Here is a 12,616-nt window from a genome sequence, read left to right on the forward strand (position 1 = left end):
TCCCATCTTCCCATATGGATCCCTGCCCCTGCACTGCCATGCTCCATTGCCTCATTGGCCCCTTTCAGTCTAAACTGCTGCACCTTTAGGTTGGCCTCAGGCAGCCCAGACATTATTAGCATATGAATATTTCCAATCATTTCACTCTGATCTGCGGAAGAGTGAGTGATTGTGTTTTTGGTGTCCTGGGCTCCTTTTCTACCACTCCAGAGGCTTCTCTCTAGTAAGATGACTTCATTTAGCTTTTTAAAGCAAAACATGCAAGAAACAAGGAAGGAAAGAAAATCAGCATGAGTGTGAACCAAGCTTACAGAGAAGTTCAGTGGGGGATCGAACACCAGCAGAATTGTGTGGTTAAAGGACACAGGTGAAAGAGGAAATGCATTTTAGGAGTGTTGCTGTGAACTGCATATTCTTTTCTCAAGGTTTAAGAAATACAAGTAAGGTCATAACCTATACTGAAATTACTTTATGATTGTGTAGAGTGCAATTTTGAGTATGGTTTCCCTTTAGGATAGTGTGAACCTGGATGAGCGATGCAGGTAGTTATGACTTCCATGGAATTATGTAATAAAAATCTAGTGCATGCGTGTTCAGTTGTGTTTGACTCTTTGTGACCCCATGGACTGTAGCCTGCCATGCTCCTCTGTTCATGGAATTTTCTAGGGAAGAACACTGGAGTGGGTTGCCATTTCCTACTCCAGGGGATCTTCCTGACCCCGAGATGGAACCTGCATCTCCTGCATTGGCAGCAGATTTTTTAACCACTGTGCCACCTGGGAAGCCCAAAAATAAGGTGGCATAATAATCAAATGCCCAGTATCATGCAGATATTTATGAAGCCACACTGCTTCTAAACAAACACCTGTGAAGCAGCATGATCACCATAAAGTTATATAGATAGGGAAAAAGAAAGAAAGAAAGGTAGATGTGTCTTCTAGTTCTGCCTACAAAGAAGTAGACTTTCTTAGAGCCTATGATTCAAATATTTATTGCAATATGAAAGGAGACAGCTTCTTGGAAAGAAGAAAACAGTGACTGAAAATGGCAGCCCATAGTGCAGTTCTTAGCCATATCAGTTCTAAAACACAGAGCATTCCCGGTGGAAATACATCCAGATTCAAATAAAAAGCTATAACAACATGTCATCTGAACCATCTGGATTGTTGACCTGGTAGGATCCCTGTGGCTAAACTGGGCAGATCTAGGGAACCTTCTGGCCCCAGCAGGGCTTGTTCTGGCTCTGCTGTACTGCCAGCACTGGCCAGAGATGCTAACAAGGGGGAGTCAGCTAGTTCTCCTGGAGCCCTGCTTTTCCTTTGGTGTCCTTTGGTCCCCAACTCTGGCTGCAAAGGATTTCCCCAGGGGAAACCCTCAAAATAAGCCACTCAATTCACAGTTGTCAACAAACACCACCATGTCCATTCCCCAAAGAGAAAAGCACCACAACCTCTCATTCAAAGCTTTCTTATTAGACTGCCTACCTGGCTATACTAAACATGTGCCTGGCTCCCCTCAGGTGTGCTTTCTCAGTCTTCATGGGGTCACTGTGGAGACTGTGCATTAACTTCATTTCATAGGAGAAGGGTCAAAATCTCAGAGCACAGGGCCATTGAGCCCACAAGCCTCTCACTTGAAGCCACCTGCTGAAGGGTGGAGAGGGGAGGCAAACTCCACCCCTGACCTGTGTAAATTTCATCTCACCATGTTTAAGGGAGTGTTGTTAAAAACTGTTAATCAACTCTACTCAAATACAAAAAAATTAAAAAAAAAAAACAAAAAACAAAAACCTCAAAGCGGGGCTAGGTGTTAAGATGTCTATTATGTGTAATTAAGGAACACTGTGTTGTTTTTTCTTTAATTTGGGAGGAGGAAATTATGAAAGAAGATTTGGAAATGATGTTCTGAAAAGGGGTTTTGATATTCACTCTTCTGACAAATGCAGAGAGTGATGAAATCAGAGTAAGCAGCAGTCAGGATGTGAATCTGAAAGCGAGTGCAGAGACAGAGAAGGCTGAATGTGAAGGTATGAGCTGGAGGCAAGGCAGGACCTGGTGACTGGTGGTACTGAGGGGGAACAGGAAACTGAAGCAAAACAGAGCAGTCAAAAATGACTGCAGATTTCTGGTTTAGGTCTGGACAGCTGTGAGAAGGCAGCAATCATGACCATAATCACGTGACTTGACCCAAAGATGGGTGGAGAAAGGAAGTCCCTTTGGGAAAAATTCTTTTGGCCATAATCAGTGGTCCTTCCAAGCCTACTATGCTATTCTTCCTGCTACCCAAGGGAAGCAACGATGAACAGGGAGCTACATATAACTGGTCTGGGCCAGAGATCAAAACAAAGATACCTTCCCTGTGAAATCACCTCCTCTTGGCAAGACAAGAAGGACTTCTGAAGGGCTTCTTTTTTTTTTTTAATTAATTTTTATTGGAGTATAGTTGGTTAACAATGTTGCATTAGTTTCTGATGCACAGCAAGGTGAATCAATTATATATATACATATGTGCAATCTTTTTAAGATTCTTTTCCCATATAGGTCATTATACAGTATTGAGATGAGTTCCCTGTACTACACAATAGGTTCTTATTAGTTATCTATTATATATATATATATAGTAGACTTCCCTGGTGGCTCAGATGATAAAGCGTCTGTCTACAATGTGGGAGACCTGGGTTCGATCCCTGGGTCAGGAAGTTCCCTGGAGAAGGAAAAGGCAACCCACTCCAGTACTCTTGCCTAGAAAATCCCATGGACAGAGGAGCCTGGTGTCCATGGGGGGTCGCAAAGAGTCGGACATGACTAAGCGACTTCACTTTCACTTTCACTTTATATATAGAAGTGTGTATACGTTGGGCTTCACCTGTGGCTCAGCTGGTAAAGGATCTGGCAATGCGGGAGACCTGGGTTTGATCCCTGGGTTGGGAAGATCTCCTGGAGAAGGAAAAAGCTACCCATTCCAGTATTCTGGCCAGGAGAGTTCCATGGACTGTATATAGTCCATGGAGTCACAAAGAGTCAGACACGTGAGCGAGTCAGTCCCAATCTCCCAATTTATCCCTCATCCCGCTTACTCCCCTGGTAACCATACATTGGTTTTGGGAGCACATGGTCAACAAGGACTGTGGGAGCTCCTCCTGAAGGCTTGGGACTGGCCTGCTGAGCCAGATTGTACACATTAAAAAATAACATTTGAGGGACTTCCCCAGTGGTCCTCTTTGCAGTGAAGAGGATGTGGGTTCCATCCCTGGTCTGGAACTAAGTTCCCATATGCTGTGGAGCAGCTAAGCACGAATGATGCAGCTACTGAAGCCTGCACACCCCTGAGCCTGTATGCTACAACTAGAGACTGCAGGCCTTAATGAAAGATCCTGCATGATGCAACCAAGATCCCAAGTACTGCAACAAAGGCTCAACAGGGCGAAATAACTAAAAAATAATTTAAAAATAACATTTGAGTTACTGTAATAATACAACATTGTAAGATTTTGTCAGGATAGTTTTTGTTGTTCAGTTGCTCAGTGGTGTCAGACTCTTTGAGACCCCATGGTCTGCAGCACACCATGCTTCCCTGTCCTTCACCATCTCCTGGAGCTTGTTTAAACTCATGTCCATTGAGTCAGTGATACCATCCAACCATCTCATCCTTTGTCATCCCCTTCTCCTCCCGCCTTCAACCTTGCCCAGCATCAGGTCTTTTCTAATGAGTCGGCTCTTCACATAAAGTGGCCAAAGTACTGAAGTTTCAGCTTCAGCATCAGTCCTTCCAATGAATATTCAGGGTTGATTTCCTTTAGGTTTGACTGGTTTCTATTTGCAATCCAAGGGACTGTCAAGAGCCTTCCCCAATACCAGAGTTTAAAGCATCAAACCTTTGGTGCTCAGCCTTCTTTAGAGTACAAATCTAACATCCATACATGACTACCAGAAAAACTACAGCTTTGACTAGATGGACCTTTGTTGCAAAGTAATGTCTCTGCTTTTTAATATGCTGTTTAGGTTGGTCATAGCTTTTCTTCCATGGAACAAGCATCTTTTAATTTCATGGCTGCAGTCACCATCTGGAGTGATTTTGGAGTTCAAAAAAATAAAATCTGTCACTTTCTCCAGTGTTTCCCCATCTATTTGCCATGAACTGATGGGAGAGTGGTGTCATCTGCATATCTGAAGTTACTGATATTTCTCCAGCAATCTTGATTCCACTTTGTGCTTCATCCAGCCTGGGATTTTGCATGATGTACTCTGTGTATAAGTTAAATAAGCAGGGTGACAATATACAACCTTGTTGTATTCCTTTCCCAATTTGGAATCCATTTGTTGTTCCATGTCCAGTTCTAACTGTTGCTTCTTGACCTGCATACAGGTTTCTCAGGAAGCAGGTAAGGTGGTCTGCTATTCCTGTCTCTTTAAGAATTTTCCACAGTTTGTTGTGATCCACACAGTCAAAGGACTTAGCATAATCAATAAAGAAGAAGTAGACTTTTTTTCTGGAATTCTCTTGCTTTTTTCTATGATCCAACTGATGCTGGAAGTTTGAACTCTGGTTCTTCTGCCTCTTCTAAATCCAGCTTGAACATCTGGAAGTTCTCAATTCATGTACTGTTGAAGCCTAGTTTGCAGAATTTTGAAAATTACTTTGCTAGTATGTGAGATGAGTGCAATTGTGTGGTAGTTTGAACATTCTTTGGCCTTGCCTTTCTTTGAGACTGGAATTAAAACTGAGCTTTTCCAGTTCCATGGTCACTGTTGAGTTTTCCAAATTTGCTGGCATACTGAGTGCAGCACTTTCACAGCATCATCTGTTAGGATTTGAAATAGCTCAGTTGGAATTCCATCACCTTAACTAGCTTTGTTCACAGTGAAGCTTCCTAAGACCCACTAGAATTTGCCCTCCAGGATGTCTAGCTCTAGGTGAGTGATCACATCATTGTGGTTATCTGAGTCATCATATTGAGTTAGAAAAGGCTGTGGCCCATGTGATTAAATTGGTTAGTTTTCTGTGATTGTGGTTTTCAGACTGTCTTCCTCTGATGAAGGATAAGAGGCTTACGGAAGCTTCCTAATGGGATAGAATGACAGAGGGGGAAACTGGGTCTTGTTCTGATGGGCAGGGCCATACTCAGTAAATACTGAATCCGATTTTCTGTTGATGGGTGGAGCTGTGTTCTCTCCCTTCTATTTAAGTAAGTAAGTTCAGGCGCTCAGTTGTGTCCGACTCTTTGCGACCCCATGAATCACAGCAAGCCAGGTCTCCCTGTCCATCACCAACTCCCAGAGTTCACTCAAACGCATGCCCATCGAGTCGATGATGCCATCCAGCCATCTCATCCTCTGTTGTCCCCTTCGCCTCCTGCCCCAAATCCCTCCCAGCATCAGAGTCTTTTCCAATGAGTCAACTCTTCACATGAGGTGGCCAAAGTATTCAGCTTCAGCATCAGTTCTGCCAATGAACACCCAGGTCTGGTCTCCTTTAGGATGGACTGGTTGGATCTCCTTGCAGTCCAAGGGACCCTCAAGAGTCTTCTCCAACACCACACTTCAAAAGCATTAATTCTTCGGCACTCAGCTTTCTTCACAGTCCAACTCTCACATCCATACATGACCACTGGAAAACCATAGCCTTGACTAGACAGACCGTTGTTGGTAAAGTAATGTCTCTGCTTTTCAGTATGCTATATAGGTGGGTCATAACTTTCCTTCCAAGGAGTAAGCGTTTTTTAATTTCATGGCTGCAATCACCATCTGCAGTGATTTTGGAACCCCCCAAAATAAAGTCTGACACTATTTACACTGTTTCCCCATCTATTTGCCATGAAGTGATGGGACCGGATGCCATGATCTTAGTTTTCTGAATGTTGAGCTTTAAGCCAACTTTTTCACTTTCCTCTTTCACTTTCAAAAAGAGGCTTTTTACTTCCTCTTCACTTTCTGCCATAAGAGTGGTGTCATCTGCATATCTGAGGTTATTGATATTTCTCTCGGCAATCTTGATTCCAGCTTGTGCTTCTTCCAGCCCAGCATTTGTCAAGATGTACTCTGCATATAAGTTAAATAAGCAGGGTGACAATATACAGCCTTGATGTGCTCCTTTTCCTATTTGGAACCAGTCTGTTGTTCCATGTCCAGTTCTAACTGTTGCTTCCTGACCTGCATATAGGTTTCTCAAGAGGCAGGTCAGGTGGTCTGGTATTCCCATCTCTTTCAGAATTTCCCACAGTTGCTTGCGATCCACACAGTCAAAGGCTGTGGCATAGTCAATAAAGCAGAAATACATGTTTTTCTGGAACTCTCTTGCTTTTTCCATGATCCAGTGGATGTTGGCAATTTGATCTCTGGTTCCTCTGCCTTTTCTAAAACCAGCTTGAACATCTGGAAGTTCACGGTTCATGTATTGCTGAAGCCTGGTTTGGAGAATTTTGAGCATTACTTTACTGCTATTTACCTGGGGCCAAACTATGGTGGAATTCATGATTTGAGCCACAGTCAGCTCCTGGTCTTGTTTCTGCAGACTGTATAGAGCTTCTCCATCTTTGGCTGCAAAGAATATAATCAATTCGATTTTGGTGTTCACATTCTGGTGATGTCCATGTGTAGAGTCTTCCCTTGTGTTGTTGGAAGAGGGTGTTTGCTATGACCAGTGCGTTTTCTTGGCAAAACTCTATTAAGCCTTTGCCCTGCTTCATCCCATACTCCAAGGCCAAATTTGCCATAAAAGTGTTTCTTGACTTCCTACTTTTGCATTCCAGTGCCCTATAATGAAAAGGACATCTTTTTGGGTGTTAGTTCTAAAAGGTCTTGTAGGTCTTCATAGAATCATTCAACTTCAACTTCTTCAGCATTACTGGTTGGGGCATAGGCTTGGATTACTGTGATATTGAATGGTTTGCCTTGGAAAAGAACAGAGATTATTCTGTTGTTTTGAGATTGCATCCAAGTACTGCATTTTGGACTCTTGTTAACTATGATGGCTACTCCATTTCTCCTAAGGTATTCTTGCCCACAGTAGTAGATATAATGGTCATCTGAGTTAAATTCACCCATTCCAGTCCATTTTAGTTCACTGATTCCTAGAATGTCGACATTCACTCTTGCCATCACCTGTTTGACCACTTACAATTTGCCTTGATTCATGGAACTAACATTCCAGGTTCCTCTGCAATATTGCTCTTTACAGCATTGGACCTTGCTTCTATCACCAGTCACATCCACAACTGGGCATTTTTGCTTTGGCTCCATCCCTTCATTCTTTCTGGAGTTATTTCTCCACTGATCTCCAGTAGCATATTGGGCACTAACTGACCTGGGGAGTTCCTCTTTCAGTATCCTATCATTTTGCCTTTTCATACTGTTCATGGGGTTCTCAAGGCAAGAATACTGAAGTGGTTTGCCATTCCCTTCTCCAGTGGACCACATCTGTTTTAAATTGAAGAAAGTAGGGAAAACCACTAGACCATTCAAGTATGACCTAAATCAAAAATCTTATGATTATACAGTGGAAATGAGAAATAGATTTAAGGGCCTAGATCTGATAGACAGAGTGCCTGATGAACTATGGACAGAGGTTGTGACATTGTACGGGAGATAGGGATCAAGACCATCCCCAAGAAAAAGAATGCAAAAAAGCAAAATGGCTGTCTGAGGAGGCCTTACAAATAGCTGTGAAAAGAAGAGAAGTGAAAAGCAAAGGAGAAAAGGAAAGATATAAGCATCTGAATGCAGAGTTCCAAAGAACAGCAAGGAGAGGTAAGAAAGCCTTCCTCAGTGATCAATGCAAAGAAATGGAAGAAAACAACAGAATGGGAAAGACTAGAGATCTCTTCAAGAAAATTAGAGATACCAAGGGAACATTTCATGCAAAGATGGGCTCGATAAAGGACAGAAATGGTATGGACCTAACAGAAGCAGGAGATATTAAGAAGAGGTGGCAAGAATACACAGAAGAACTGTACAAAAAAGATCTTTACAACTCAGATAATCATAATGTTGTGATCACTCACCTAGAGCCAGACATCCTGGAATGTGAAGTCAAATGGGCCTTAGAAAGCATCACTACGAACAAAGCTAGTGGAGGTGATGGAATTCCAGTTGAGCTATTTCAAATCCTGAAAGATGATGCTGTGAAACTGCTGCACTCAATATGCCAGCAAATTTGGAAAACTCAGCAGTGGCCACAGGACTGGAAAAGGTCAGTTTTCATTCCAATCCCAAAGAAAGGCAATGCCAAAGAATGCGCAAAGTACCTCACAACTGCACTCATCTCACATGCTAGTAAAGTAATGCTCAAAATTCTCCAAGCCAGGCTTCAGCAATACGTGAACCGTGAACTTCCAGATGTTCAAGCTGGTTTTAGAAAAGGCAGAGGAACCAGAGATCAAATTGCCAACATCCGTTGGATCAGGGAAAAAGCAAGAGAGTTCCAGAAAAACATCTATTTCTGCTTTATTGACTATGCCACAGCCTTTGACTGTGTGGATCGCAAGCAACTGTGGGAAATTCTGAAAGAGATGGGAATACCAGACCACCTGACCTGCCTCTTGAGAACCTATATGCAGGTCAGGAAGCAACAGTTAGAACTGGACATGGAACAACAGACTGGTTCCAAATAGGAAAAGGAGCATGTCAAGGCTGTCACCCTGCTTATTTAACTTATATGCAGAGTACATCTTGAGAAATGCTGGGATGGAAGAAGCACAAGCTGGAATCAAGATTGCCGGGAGAAATATCAATAACCTCAGATATGCAGACGACACCACTCTTACGGCAGAAAGTGAAGAGGAAGTAAAAAGCCTCTTTTTGAAAGTGAAAGAGGAAAGTGAAAAAGTTGGCTTAAAGCTCAACATTCAGAAAACTAAGACCATGACATCTGGTCCCATCACTTCATGGGAAATAGATGGGGAAACAGTGGAAGCAGTGTCAGACTTTATTTTTGGGGCTCTAAAATCACTGCAGATGGTGATTGCAGCCATGAAATTAAAAGATGCTTACTCCTTGGAAAGAAAGTTATGACCCACCTAGATAGCATACTGAAAAGCAGAGACATTACTTTGCCAACAAAGGTCCGTCTAGTCAAGGCTATGGTTTTTCCAGTGGTCATGTATGGATGTGAGAGTTGGACTGTGAAGAAAGCTGAGGGCAGAAGAATCGATGCTTTTGAACTGTGGTATTGGAGAAGACTCTTGAGAGTCCCTTGGATGCAAGGCGATCCAACCAGTCCATCTTAAAGGAGATCAGTCCTGGATGTTTATTGGAAGGACTGATGCTGAAGCTGAAACTTCAATACTTTGGCCACCTCATGCAAAGAGTTGACTCACTGGAAAAGACCCTGGGGAGGGACTGGGGGCAGGCGGAGAAGGGGAGGACAGAGGATGAGATGGCTGGATGGCATCACCAACTCGATGGACATGAGTTTGAGTGAACTCCAGGAGTTGGTGATGGACAGGGAGGCCTGGCGTGCTGTGATTCATGGGGTTGCAAAGAGTCGGACATGACTGACTCAACTGAACTGAACTAAACTAAGGTGGAGGTAATGAAGATAATGGTGACCTCCCTCAAAAGATCCCATGCATGAACTGCTACACTCAGTGCCCTAAACCTTGTAGCAGGCCACCACCGACCCACGCCTCTACCTGAGACTCTCGGACACCCACAGGCAAGTCCGGGACAGTCTCTTGTGGGGTCACTGCTCCTTTATCCTTGGCCCTGGTGCACAACGTTCTTTTGTGCCCTCCAAGAGTCTATTTCCCAGTCCTCTGTAAGTTCTGGCAGCCATATAGTGGGGTTAATGGTGACCTCCTCCAAGAGGGCTTATGCCACACCCAAGTCTGCTGCACCCAGAGCCCATCCCTGTGGCAGTCCACTGCTGACCCGTACCTCCACAGGAGACTCTCAAACACAGTTCTGTCTCAGTCTCTGTGGGGTCCCTGGGTTCTGGTATGCACAAGGTTTGTTTGAGCCCTCTGAGCATCTGTGGCGGGAATGGGGCTTGATTCTAGACGAGAATTCGCCCTTCCTACCATCTTGCTGGGCCTTCTTTGCCCTTGCACGTGGGTTATCTCCTCACAGCTGCTCCAGTGCCTACCATCTTACTGGGTTTCTCTGACCTTGGATGTGGGGTATCTCCAGAGGGCTGCTCCAGTGCCGCGCAGCCACCGCTAGCCTTGGTTCATTATATATATTATAGTATACTATATATATAGTATAGCTATACTCATTATACTCATATAGCTCATTATATATAGTATATATAGGGTCATTATATATAGTATAACTTTTGTATAGTCTTCTGTGTATTCTTGCCACCTCTTCTTAATATCTTCTGCTTCTGTTAGGTCCATACTGTTTCTTTCCTTATTGAGCCCATCTTTGCATGAAATGTTCTCTTGGTATCTCTAAATTTCTTCAAGTGATCTCTAGTCTTTCCCATTCTATTGTTTTCCCCTATTTCTTTGCACTGATCAGTGAGAAAGGCTTTCTTATCTCTCCTTGCTATTCTTTGGAATTCTGCATTCAGATGGGTGCATCCTTCCTTTTCTCCTTTGCCTTTTGCTTCTCTTCTTTTCTCAGCTATTTGTAAGGCCTCCTCAAACAACCATTTTGCCTTTTTGCATTTCTTCTTCTTGGGGATCGTTCTGATCACTGCCTCCTGTACAATGTTATGAACCTCCATCCATAGTTCTTCAGGCACTCTGTCTATCAGATCTAATCCCTTGAATCTATTTGTCACTTCCACTGTATAATTGTAAGAGATTTGATTTAGGTCTTACCTAAATTCTTCAATTTAAGTCTGACTTTTGCAATAAGGAATTCATGATCTGAGCCACAGGATAGGTAAAGCTAAAATTTCACTAAGTCTTTCTTTTGTCAGTGCTAAAATTTGCATCTTTTTAGTTCTCATATTACAACAATTATTACTATAGTCACACAGCTAGGTGCCCTCTAGGAATAAATTATGTCACAGAATAGGAAAGAAATCAAGAGTTATTTTTTCTTGTACTTTATCATGCATTTAACTCCTTGGAGAGTACAGAAAATATGTGTTTTGAATGTTTCTAATTTATTAGTACTTTAAAAATCTGATTTAATCAGGTCTTCAAAAAAACCACATAAATCAATGTTGTTTAGTCTCTCAGTCATGTCTGATTCTTTAGCAACCCAAGAACTGTACCCACCAGAGTTCTGTTCATGGGATTTCCCAGCTAAAAATACTGGCATGGGTCGCACTTTCCTCCTCCAGGGGAATCTTCCTGACCCAGGGGTCAAACCCGAGTCTCCTTCATTGCAGGCAGATTCTTTTCTTTACCGCTGAGCCACCATAGGGAAGCCCTATGTAATAGCAATTAGCTAATTCTAAATTGGCGTGCTGCGATTCATGGGGTTGCAAAGAGTCAGACACGACTAAGCGACTGATCTGATCTGATGATCTGATGAAACTGAATCATAACTCCAAAAGACATGTGTTATTAAAATAGATTCCAGGTAATCAGTGATATACCTCCACTCTCATAAAAGTAAACACTAAAAGGAAAAAATAAAGAGAAAAATGGACAAAACAAAGCTTTGTTATTTTATTATTCTAATTTAATTTCCAGGTAAAATGCCCTTCTGTTATACTTCAAGATTTAAAATCTAGCCAATTTTCAAAGTTGATAAAATTATTTTTATTTTAAGAAGCAATAATTTGCCAATGAGATTAATGTGTTTATTGCTACTTAGAGACTTCAAAGAGTCTTATTTTTGATTTGTAACAAAAACTTCTCTATCCTTCTGGATAATGGCTTGGGATTCTGCATTTTTATATGGCCTGGATTCTGTATTTTTATATTATAGCAAGAAGATTTTTGATTTGCATATGCTTTGATAGCCATATTAGAACATTTTGTATATCCAATCTCTTCCTGTTCCTTAATTTGGCACTTGTTCTATAAAACAATTTTGAAAATGCAAATTACTTTACATTAAAAATATAAATTGTTATGGCATATTTTATACAGTCTTAATGCACTGACTCCTAAAGCTATAATTTATTATTACATTTTAATTTATCTGATTTATGTGTGTGCCCTGAGTCAATATTCCAATTATTTGCAAACTCAATTAAGCTTTGTCTTGATAAATTTTTACTTTTTGACAAATTATGCTACACTTGTGCAGAAAACTACATTCCTAGTATATTGTTCATTCATATGATACATTTGCAAAATGGAAATTCATCCATTTTCCAAAAAGACTGAGATATTGTCAGTCCAGGAGGTACACTGGGAAGTGAGATCTTTCCAAGTTTGTACTTGAAAAAATGTCAGTTTTCTAGAGTGCTCAACTTTTAATTATTTTGAATATGACATGGTAAGTCACATATTTATTCTAAGACATTACAACTTCATCAAGTTTGAATACACTTTCACTCAGTAATAGTATTTTATATATTTTATAGAGATGATTTTATTTAAAGTGTGTCTTTATACAACTGATGAAGACAGTTATGTTGAATAGTTTGTTTTTTGAACTGAACATGGAGGAAATGTTCTATGTCACATAAATCCTGGAGAATTGCTTTGAAAGGAATGGGACCAGTACTAAATTAATTTATACACAAATCCCCCCTTTTCACATTGGTT

At 41.6% G+C, this 12,616-nt stretch overlaps 1 protein-coding gene across 8 annotated transcripts in view; it reads right to left on the minus strand.

Annotated features, from left to right (window-relative positions):
- Window positions 1–12,616, minus strand: part of HECW1 (HECT, C2 and WW domain containing E3 ubiquitin protein ligase 1) — a 481,556-nt gene that overhangs the window by 240,918 nt on the left and 228,022 nt on the right. The window lies entirely within an intron of this gene.

Source organism: Bos indicus, chromosome 4, assembly GCF_029378745.1.
Source record: "Bos indicus isolate NIAB-ARS_2022 breed Sahiwal x Tharparkar chromosome 4, NIAB-ARS_B.indTharparkar_mat_pri_1.0, whole genome shotgun sequence".
In the NCBI taxonomy this organism is placed as follows: Eukaryota; Metazoa; Chordata; class Mammalia; order Artiodactyla; family Bovidae; genus Bos; species Bos indicus.